At 52.9% G+C, this 10947-nt stretch overlaps 1 protein-coding gene and 1 pseudogene across 2 annotated transcripts in view; one reads left to right on the forward strand and one right to left on the reverse strand.

Moving 5' to 3' along the window:
• Positions 1 to 10947, reverse strand: part of KCNJ10 (potassium inwardly rectifying channel subfamily J member 10) — a 32560-nt gene that overhangs the window by 13362 nt on the left and 8251 nt on the right. The gene's annotated exons all lie outside the window — the stretch shown is intronic.
• Positions 5554 to 6253, forward strand: LOC132426899 (mth938 domain-containing protein pseudogene; annotated as a pseudogene).

Below are 10947 nucleotides of genomic sequence, written 5' to 3' on the forward strand. Positions count from 1 at the left end.
AGCACATGATAGGAGTCTAGCAGGAACCAGCCAGGTGTGAAGAATTCACCAGCAATGACACCCAGGGTGCATCTGATGGTTAGCGGTGATACTCTTTTGTTATGACTGTTCCATCTCAGTGCTCCTCTCCTAGGTTTGCATGGCAGGTCTTTATCCTTCCCACTTCCTTCTCTTGGGCTCTGCTCCCAACTCTCTTCTCATCTCTTCTATCATCTACACTGCCTTGCTCGTATTTCATGCTGGCTGTTACCAAAATGTGTCTCCCTGATTCTATCCTCCTTTTCACTGTCCTCTTTGTCTTTTCACTCCCTGCACATCTGTCTGGATCATCCCTTCTTCCCCTAAGAGTTTCTTCAGCCTCCTAGAAATCTGATTTTGGAAGATGGCGATATGGAAGGATACTATGCTATCCATCAAATCGCAGCTCGGACCTTCAAATTCTGCGTCACACTGTATCTCCACCCATAACCCGAAGCCTAGGTGCCCGCATTAGTAAAGGCATTCTAAGCCCCACAACCTTCTATTCTCCCTGCTTCTTCCCTCCAGAAAAGAGCCTCTTGATTTAGGGGTTTGGAAACAGGATCAGAAAGGGAGGCAGTTTCTAGGAAGACAGGAGGCGTTCCCACTCCAGCTATGAACTAATCCGATTATTTTAGGTTTGGAGGTACAGGAATACCTGAACCAGTCACTGGGGGGTAGAGATAGAAATAGAAAGTGGTAGTACCAGCTCCTTCTCTGTCCCAGTAACTGCCCATCATGCTCCAGTGCTACGTTTTGAGACAGCCCTGCACACAGAGGGGTTGTGAGCATGGCCAGCTCCCGGGCCTGAGGCGAGGCTGGGCTGGTCTCTAAGCCCACACTCATCTTAGACAGCTGAGCTAGGTACGTGTCCAAGCCTAGCATCCTGGAGACAGAACTAAGAAGGCAGCATTATCTGGTAGAAAGTGGGCTCGACTGGGAAGCAAGAGACTTAGGTGCCAGCCACAACTCTGCCTCTGGCTAAAAGTGACCTTGGGTAGGTGTGTAACCCTCTTCAGCCATTATATCTTTAATTGTGGAAAAAGGGCATTGGATTAGCTCCACACTTCTCAAAGTAGTGTGCCAGGAGGTGCTCAGAACCACAGGATTAAATTTAATGTATTTTCCTGAGCTATCAATTTTACTCAAGGGTTTTGAGGGAAAATCTTATTTTAATATTAAACAAACGATGTCTGATGGAGTAGAATGAAAAATTTACATAATTTAAAAGACAAAACAGATTTCAAGGATGTCCAGTGTGTGGGAGCTTATGGCCCATCCCTGTGTCTTCGGGGGTAAAATTCCCTCTGCCCTTCACAACCTGTTTCTGGGTCAGGTTGGGAGGCTCTGTGCTTGAGGGTTTTCAAGGTCGTTTCCTGTTTTAAATGTCCACATCCAGCCTGGGTCCCTCCCAATACAGATTCGTCTCATCCCTCCCACTGGCCTTGGTGGAGACAGGAGACTGCTACTCAGCCCCCTCTCACCAACCATATTATCTCTGTTTTGGATACCAACTCCAACTTGAATAGCGGCCTTGGAGGCCTCCAGGAGGAGATCAGCTGCACTGGGGACTGAAAAGGAGCATTTCTGGGCTCTCAAGTGTTCTTAATGAGAGAGGGGGGAAGAGAGGAGAAAGGAGACGGGTGTCAAGGAAGGCCTGGAAGAAAAGCACTGCGGGATTATGTAAGCCCTCAAGGTTGGGAGAAGAATGGAGTCGGGTTTGGGGTTCTTTTTAAACTTGATGGCTTTGTTCATTAATCTCCCTTCTGTCCTGCCCCAAAGAAAACAAACAAATAGAAACAGAGCCAGATGCACACAAATCTTGAGGTGGGGAAGAAAAGGGCCGTGTGTGTGTCAGGGGGCCTGCCTTGCCAGCTGAGTCACTGCTGCCTCTGCCTCTCACCCTCCAGTCTCCTTCCCCTTCCCTCCCATCCTCTAGCCTCGGCCTGACACAAGGCCCTGGCCCAAGGAAGAATAGGCTTTTCTTCCCTTGTGTCAACGTTTGGAAAGTTCTCATAGACTGATCAAAAGAAAGGATAAAAGCCTTCAAAGCGTTTCCTGGGAGCCTGTGACCTCCATCTGGCCCTTCTGACCCCCCTGTGTGTTTTCCGGTCAAGAGAGGGAAGAACACAGAGATGGGGCCATGTCAGATGTTCACCTCTGTCCAGACACCACCCGTCCTGTCAGTGTGGGCTGATTGGGACCACTGCCCCTTCTTCCGCCCCAATCCCCAGGCAGTGCCTCTGTGCCCTGTGAGAAGGGAACAGTGTTCCTGCAGAGAACTGCCCAGAGTGGGGTACCTCAGCGACCCCCCTTTCCCCAGCTGGAGAGGGAGGATGACTTCCTGGCACACGCAGCCCATGGGGACTGCCTCTTTGATGCACCTGCCTCCTCACCCTCCAGCCCCCCCAGCCCCCCAGCACGCTCCCTCTCTGAGTCACCACAGCGGCCACAGCGCCTGCGCCTACCCATTGTGTAGGGCTGCAGGGCTGCACATCCTGGTCCTGTCTGAGAAGCTTGGCACTGTGCAGAGTTCAGCTGAGGACAAAGGATGCACCACTGCCTCCTCAGCCCCAGCTCCAGCCATCCCAAGAGCCTGCAGGCCTGGCCCCATCTGGGTCCTCACCCCAGAGGAACATCTAAGAGACATTAACCCATCCCTCCTCACCTTGACCGAAGAGCCAGAAAAATCAGTCCAGGTGCTAAGACACGGCTGGAAGCAATGGCATTAGTACAAATAACTTCTGTTGTCATTGTTATTCTACTGTTATCAGTAAGACCTGCGACACTGAAAGGGCTCCCAAGCATACTGGGGGAGATTTCAGAGGGGCTGGGCTGGCGATGATCAAGGGGTCTGTTGAAGACCTCTTATTCGTGTGTCAGCCTGCTCTATTTAATCAGTCACCACCTGGCCTAGGCTCCTGGCTTCTCCATAGGGGAGAACCCAACTGATCCCCAAAGATACTGGTTGAGAGGATCACCCTAGTTGAGAGGTTAGAAGTATTCTTCCAGACAGAGCCCCCTAGGGAGAGTTCACCCCCATGCCCAGCTGGACTTAGTGGAGAGGGTGCTGGCAAGACTATACAGATGGCTGGAGGGGAGCGGAGGAGATGAGAGGGACTCCTGCAAACTTCAAGCCTCACCGATCCTCAGCCTGGGGCTGAAGATTACCTCCCCGCCACCAGGGGGCAGGGCTCCCCAGCCCCATGGGACTGCCCTTGCCCTGGCTGCTTGCCTTCTCCTGTCCTCTCCTGCCCACCAACCCCAGCCCACCCCCTTTTACTGTTAGGTTGAACCATATGAAATCACCAGTTTTAAAGAACGGGTCCCATGTCAGCAATATCAAGTGGTCCAATTTACCAATATTTAATAACAGTAAAAATAACAGCATCAGCCTCCTTCAGACTCCCAGGCTCTGCATTGATATGAAGCACATTAGACGCAATTCCACTTGATCCGCACAGCCAGCTGGTGGCAGTTAGAGCCGCAAGAATCTCTCTCCAAGGTCACAGCTAACCTTCCAATCATCAAAGCCAAGGGCGTTTTCTCAGTCCTCGACCCCAGCAGTCTCTCTGCATCATGTGAGACTGATGGCCAGCCTGTCTGCCCTGGACACTCTGTCCTTCGGTTCTTATTGAGATGTGGTGGGGATCCACTGATTTTGGAGACCTTGATTAGCTCATTAGTGGCCCTGCCACTTCTAGGCTTTGGGATTTGGAGCAAATCACTTAAACTCTTTGAGTTTCCTTTTCCTTTACCTGCAAAAAAAAAGGGGCCTAATGATATCTACCTCACCAGAGTGCTGGGAGAATTAGATAAGTGCACAGACGTACCAAGAGCACTGGGTGGGGTCAGCACTAACGGTGCAGAGTCTCATCTTCACTCTCTGACATGGTCCTCCAGGCTCTCTCCTCCCGGTCTCTTTAGGTTTGGTCCATCTCTCTTGCTGTGGTCTCTCGCGGGCCCTGAATTGTTGGTGTTTCTCAGGGATCCCCCTTGGCATCTCTAACCACTCTGCTCTCCCTTCCTCGGCTGTTTCAACCACTCCCACAGATTCCCCTCACCTCTGCCCTGTACAACCAACACTTACAGGCTCCCTCTAACTGGAGAGTCTAGTTTTAACGTGTTCAGACTGATATCCTCTCTACTCAGAAGGGAGTCTCTCCTGTGCTTCCCCTCTTGTTCCCAGCATCACCGTCCATTCAGTGCCCAGGCTGGAAACCTTAGAGTCGCCCTCGGTTTCTCTCTTGCCGCTCATCCAGCAGGTCACTGGGTCTTATCAATTCTGCCTTTGTGGGCTTCTCTCCAACTCCTTTGAGGCTGCCCTAGTTCTCTTTCACCTGAAGTGCTGCAATGATCTCCTGTCTTCCCACCCCCAGCCTCGCCTCCCTCACCTCCACCCCCTCAGCTGCCACAGTGCCTTTCAACAACACAATTACATCCCATCGCTCTGGCTTTCAATCCTTCAAGGAGTTCCACAGCTTCTGTAGTAAAACCCAAACTTCTAGACATGGCATTCAGAACCCTTCACCATCTGATGCCACCTTGATTTCCAAAGTCTCTCCTTTTGGTACTTTTCCCTATGGACCCCATCTTCTAGCCATATAGAATTGCCACTGGCTCTTCAAACGCAGTCTGCACCCCACTTGCACGGCCCCATGCTTTTACCAAGCAGGTCTCTCTGCCTAAAATGCCCTCATTACTCTCTGTACGTTCCTGGGACGCTTTGCCACATCATCGATATAGCACGCCTCTGTCCTTGAGAGATGGTGAGCTCCTCGAAGGCAGAGACTACACCTTAGTTCTCTTGTCAAGCTGGTGCCTTTGAATTTAACTTAATTGATTCGTATAGAGGAAAGACTTAGACATGAAATCCCTGGTCTGATTCCAGGCTAGGGATGCCAACCAACTGCGTCTGGGCCGTCATTTACCCCACCTCCTGCCCTTAACAGATATCACTGATTCATCACAGTACTTTTTTCCTCACTGAACCTCAGAATCTTTCCCAGCATGGTGATACAGAGAGCCGTTTTCCATCCAATGCAGTTAGCCTCACAAATGAAACCTATTTGTTATCCTGGCAGGTCTGGGTCACAGCCAAAGTTCCCTATCTATCCTTCTTTCCCACTATTTGCCATCCAGATCTGTGCCATCTACTTGCTATGGGAACTTCAGTCAATCTCTTCATCTCTCTAGGGCTCAGTTTCCTCACCTAAGGAGGCAATAAAACCTTCCATTGTTTGGTTGGGATTACAGGAGATAAAAGTATGTGAAATCTGTAAGGCCTGTATGCAAATATAAGATATTATTATTAGCCTACTTTGCAGATGAAAGAAAAATACCTAGCAAATTAGAGAAACCAAGGCTCCGAGAGGTAAAGTAACTTGCTGATGTTTATTTAATGGCAAAGCCGGACCCTCTGTCTCCAAGTCCCGTGGACCTTCAGTCATGCTGCCTCTCCACACCCACGTGGGCTCGGTGACGCTCCAGCTACCTCCTGCCTTATTTGTCCTTTCTCCAGGGTAACAGTGATTCATGCGGTAGGACTTACTACAGCCCTGGAATTGGAGGAGGCTTCCAGCCCACCTCCTTCATCCTACCTCCCTGTAATTCCATCATAATTCCCAAGGTGAAGCTCCCTCCAAAACCCATTCAACCTGCCGAGAGGTAGGAAAGGTGTTTAGCGAGGGATGACACACAGAACTCAGTTCCTACATCATGCTCGTTGGCCCCTTGCCCTCCTGCTTCCCCTTGGGGGCTCCAGCCAGCTGGCAGGCTGCTCAAAGCCCAGGATGAGGGGTAAAACACGGAGAGGTTTGGGATCGTAACTCTGAAAAGAGAGGGCGTTGGAGTTCGGTTAAGCTCCTTCGTCCCCTGAAAATTGTTTCCCTCTCATAGGGGGCAAATGAAAGTCCCAGGCTCTACTAAAATCTGTAAGGACTGCAAAGCGTGGCCAGGGGGAAGTCAGGCTTGGGACTGGAGAGAAACAAGAACTGAGCGCTCTCCTGGTGTGCAGCCTGCAGATGTGCAGGAAGTTGTCGAGAAAGGCGTGCTGACCCTTGTTATTGGCCAGGGGATGAGTGACGGCTCGAAGGTACCCTCATCAGCTGTGGAGTACCTCAGGAAACAAGGCATTGATGTGCGGGTCCTCCAGACAGAGCAGGCACTGAAGGAGGATAATGCTTTGGTTACCCAAGGCATCAGGGTGGGAGGGGTCTTCCATTCCACCTGCTGATGGAGCCTTAAGAGAATAACTCACTAAGAAATGATACAAAAAAAAATTTTAATTTTTTAAAGAGCCCAGGATGGCCAGGCCCCAGAAGATAAGGTTTTTGGGGTGGAGGCCAGGGAGCCACTGAGCTGTCACCAGATCTGCCACCAGAATCTGAGAAACCAGAGAGAGGCCAACCTGATGGGACCGGTTCCTTAGGGTCCTGGAACCAGTGGGGCTCCCCACCTGAGAGAAGAGAGGGAGGCTGACCTACCTCCCGGCTGAAGCCCCCTTCTCTATACCTTTTCTCGCCTGTGATCTTAGAAGCTGTGTGGCTGTGATAAGGGAGGCCTTGGACCTAGTCGGTGGAGGGTCCAAGAGGCAGGGTAGGTGGCGGGGAGGCAGGAGAGTTACCCCCTCCTGTCAACGATTCTCCTGTCAATCAGGAGAATCATTTCTGAACTGCTTCCTAGCCTGTGTTTTGTTCATCTTTGTGACCTCCTCAGTGCCTAGTATAGAGCTTTGTCTAAGTATTTCTTGGCTTAAAAGAGCCCATAGGATTGATATTGTACATTTCTTTTCCCTCCCTCAGTCTCCCTTTTTGGTATGTGACCTGCTTCATCCTTGGGAAGTCCTTCCTCCGAGCTTCCCATTAAAGCGTCAACCTTCAGACAGCTGCGCGCACTGACTCAGTCTCTCCATCCGCCTTGGCTCCAGGCTGAAGAGCTGTCTTCTCTCTAGTTTCCCTCAGCTCTCACTCCACACTGCCCTCAGCCCACTGCCATCAACACTCTCGTGTCTCTCTCTCATGAGGGGCCAGGTGGGGGAGGGCCCACAGTGGGTACTCAGTGCTTAGCACGGAGCCTCAATGCCAGAAACCCAGAGCCTTCTGCAGGAGGCAGATCCATCTTTCATCATGGGAAAGGAGAGAGGCGGAAGACTCCAGACCTGGACCCCAAACTGGTCCAGAGTCGGGCAACTGTGGATAGAGCTTCTCCCTGGACCGACCAGGTCCTCCTGGGAAGCCCAGTGCTTCCTGGAGCCCACGTGACCAAAGACAAGAGGACTGAGCTTGGGAGAAAGAAAAGTAGGAAAAGAAAGATGGAGGCGAAGTGGAGGGATCCCAACTCGTAAGCCCCTAGAATGACAGGTGGGACAGAGTATGTAATAAGCTGGCCTCTCCAGCACCAGCATTCTCGGTCCTCCACCCACCCCTCACACACAGCCTCTGCCGCCAGCTACACTAAGCTTCTCCCAGTGCTTGAGCAGGCCATGCCTTCTCTTACCAACAGTTCTTGGCAAACAGTGGGGCCTCTTCCGTGAAGCACTCTTCCCCTCCCCACTCCACCTGGTCGATCTCTACCCTTCCTTCAAGCCTCGCCTTAGATGTCACTTTCTCTGAGAAGCCCTTCCAGACGCCCACAGCCCCAGTGTGCGCTGCTGCCCCTCTGTGTCCCCACGTGCTGCGGACTCCCCACCTCAGCCCTTGTGCTGGCTTTCCACGTACCACGTCATCCTATCCTCCCTGAGAGGTGGGTAATGCCATTGCCTTCATGTGAATGTGTGGAAACCAGACTCAGAAAGGTTAGTTGACTTGTCCAGAAGGACCACGAGTAAGGAAGAGGTGACTGCAAGTTGAACCCAGGCCCACTTAAACTGCACTTTTCATCTGGCCACCATATCATCATGGCATGTCGGCGCTGGGAGGCCCGCATGTCTCCTCTTCAACCCCTTCATTTCACTGAAGAGGAAGCCAAGGTTTAGAAAAGTTGAGTAACTTTTCCACAATCACACAGCCGGCTTATAGCACCAGAATCAGAGCAATAACCCTGACTTTCTTCTTCATCCCAAAGCTCTCTCTTCCTACCAGATCTTTTCTTAACCCTGGGGTCCTGAAGGGCCAACCTGGGAGCATTATCCACTGAGCTCTTCCCCTCCAACCAAAGCCCCAGCCTAGGGGTATCCAGTGTGCGCCTCCCATCAGCAGGCCTCAGGAATCTCCTTGCCCCACAGCAGCTGGCCCAGAAATATGACAACAAGAAGAGCTAGAAGAAACAGCAGATAGCGGGCCCGTTGGGAAGGGGCAGATTCAATGATGTTCTCTGCTAGGGGCTGTGGAAATGATCAAGGGAGTTATCTGAGACAGCTGGAAGTCCATGGCCCACAGGGGCCCTGAGCCCCTTTGGAAATGTCTCCTAGGCCACCCAACCTCTGTTCAATAGGCGGCTAAGCTGGGCCTCTCTTTCTCATCGGGGGAGTGAGTCTTCCACCTCTTTCCATCCTTCCCCTTTGCCTGCTAATCCCTTATACCCAGGAAATGCTTCCTGCTAAGTCAAAACTTACTTGCTGCTGCCTAAGGAATTTGTTCTTATTTTTACCCTTGGTGGAGATGGACACCCATAGGCACCCTGTGCTTCTGATGCATATTCAGGGAATTGAGCCACCTTCCCCGACAGGGGTCCTCGCCACTCCCTTTCCTTCTCAGGTTCCACATTTGAAGAGCAACCTCTGACCCTCACGTAGAGAAGCCTGGCGTGGGGGGGCGGGGGGGGGCGGGTCTACTGTCACCCTGGGAGGGAATCTCTCTGCCCTTCCCCAACTTTCCACTTATTCCTTATCCACATTTCTCCTTTGACTAGAAGGATGGGGGCAGGGGTGGCCCAACGACACTGACTAGATGCAGAACTAGATTCAGAGGTGGCTGTCTCACTGTCCCCCCCACCCCCCCGAGCCTGAGTGCAGCTGGAGGGGTTGAAATTGTCCTTTGGCCAGGCCTCCTTCTCCAACAGGGGACATTTGGAAGGGCACTTGGAGTCAGAAGAATACACCAGAGGATAAGGGCTGGGAGAGGAGTGTTCCTGCGTGGAGGAAGACAGATGGATGACGCAGCTTCAGCAGAATCTGGCAGCCAGCGGGGGAGCATGCTAGGTGAGCAGTGGGGTTAAGGCATAGAAGGGTCCTGCAGGGGGCTTTGCAATTCTGATGTAAGGGAAACATCATGGAGATCGGCATTCGATAACATTTGCAGATGAGCAAACCAACATCAGCTTAGTTCTCCATCTAATGGGGTTTCTGCACCTGTGACCCCATCAACCACCCCGGGTCCCAGCACACCATCGCGCAAGCAGCCCTCAAATCCTCGGGGTCCTGGTCCTGGTAAGCCCTCCATCTCTTCCCTTTTTTTTTTTTTTTTTAATCTTTTATTATTATCTCTTCCCTTTTTAGGGTACCTGCTCCAGGCTTCCAGAAGATGTCCCAGACCAGAATAGTAGGAGAGGCGTAGACCTGCCCTATAGATCCTTATACAGACATAGGATATTAACAGGGAAGGTCAGAGCCGGGTGTTGTGAAGGACTTATAATCAACAGAGATCTCAAACTCCAAACCCTGGCCAAGAAGGCCATGGGGCTCCTCTCTCCAGTGATCCATCAGCAGTGGGAATGGGGCCCATGGGAATGTAGGAAACGAAAGGAGGTAGGCTCACCCTGCCTAGAGGCAGTCAAGGGTCAAGGTGAACTTTTGAGTTTCTTTCTGGATGCAGAGTCCTGTTTAAGGTCCCTGTACCCATTGTTCTCCCCCACTCCAACCCCAACATGCCCCCACTCTTCCCAAAGAAGGTGGGCAAAAGATAATTCTGTGAAAATTCCACATGGGTTGGGTCATCTGAGTGAAGCCAAGAGGCATAGTGACCCCTCCCCCGCAAAACACAACCCAGAAAAACACCCAGCAGCAAGAGACTTCCATTTGAGAATGGAGTCCCAGTCTTGCCACCTGGATATGTCACGTCACCTGTCAGAGCCCTACTATAAAACGGGGAAATGATAACGAGGCCATCTACCTCACAGGGTGGTGAGAGGCCATGACCCTGAGTGCACTGGGCAGATGCAAGGGCTGGTGGCCCTGGGCTGGTGGCCCTGGGGGGGTGCTGGGGCAGGCTGGGGTTGGTCATTCCCGCATGATTCCATTCAGTGTGTTTGGCTCCGCTCTGGGGCGGGGGTCCTGGCTCACCAAACCTCTCTGTGGTCTGTGGGATGGGGGGGAGGGGCGGACGTGCTCACGGTTCAGCAGAGACCGTGTCCGTGGTTAACGTATAAGCAAGTGCGGTCTGGAGCAGCGGGACATTCCCCGCCCCAGGGCCACATTCTTGAGGTCACAACAAGTGCAAACTTGTCATAACCTGTGTTGGAGCAGCAGGGGGCAGCGAGGGCACGGGGTGGGGGGTGGTCGGGGGCTGGGGCGCTGGTCCTGAGCCGCTGGAGGCTGGAGGCTGGCGGAAGGGGTGCAAAGGGGATGGAGGGCGGGTGTGCTGGTGCATATGCGAGTGGCCGGTGCGGGTCTGTGTACCTGAGTTGGCCTGCTGGGTCTGGGCACATCCGCTCCGGCGTGCGTCCGGGAGCCGTGTGTGGGGCCGCATGCATGAGCGTGTGCCTGTGTGTCTCTGCATATATGAGCCTCGTGGTGGGAGGAGGAGGAGAGGCGGGAAGGCACGGGCCGCGGCGGCCGGGCATGTGGAACCGAGGAGTGGGCAGGCTGAGTGCCCCTTCCCCTTGGCCGGCCTCACGGAACCTGCATTCCAAGTCCATCCACAGACTGCCCCACCCCCGCCCCCTGTAAGTCGGGGCCTCTCCCGGCCTTGGGCCCATCTCCCCAGCCTGCCCGGGGAGGAGGGGGGGAGGGGTCGCCTCCTGCCCATCCCCCCTGGCTCTGGCCCCACTCCC

The sequence above is a fragment of the Delphinus delphis genome, chromosome 1 (assembly GCF_949987515.2).
Source record: "Delphinus delphis chromosome 1, mDelDel1.2, whole genome shotgun sequence".
NCBI lineage: Eukaryota > Metazoa > Chordata > Mammalia > Artiodactyla > Delphinidae > Delphinus > Delphinus delphis.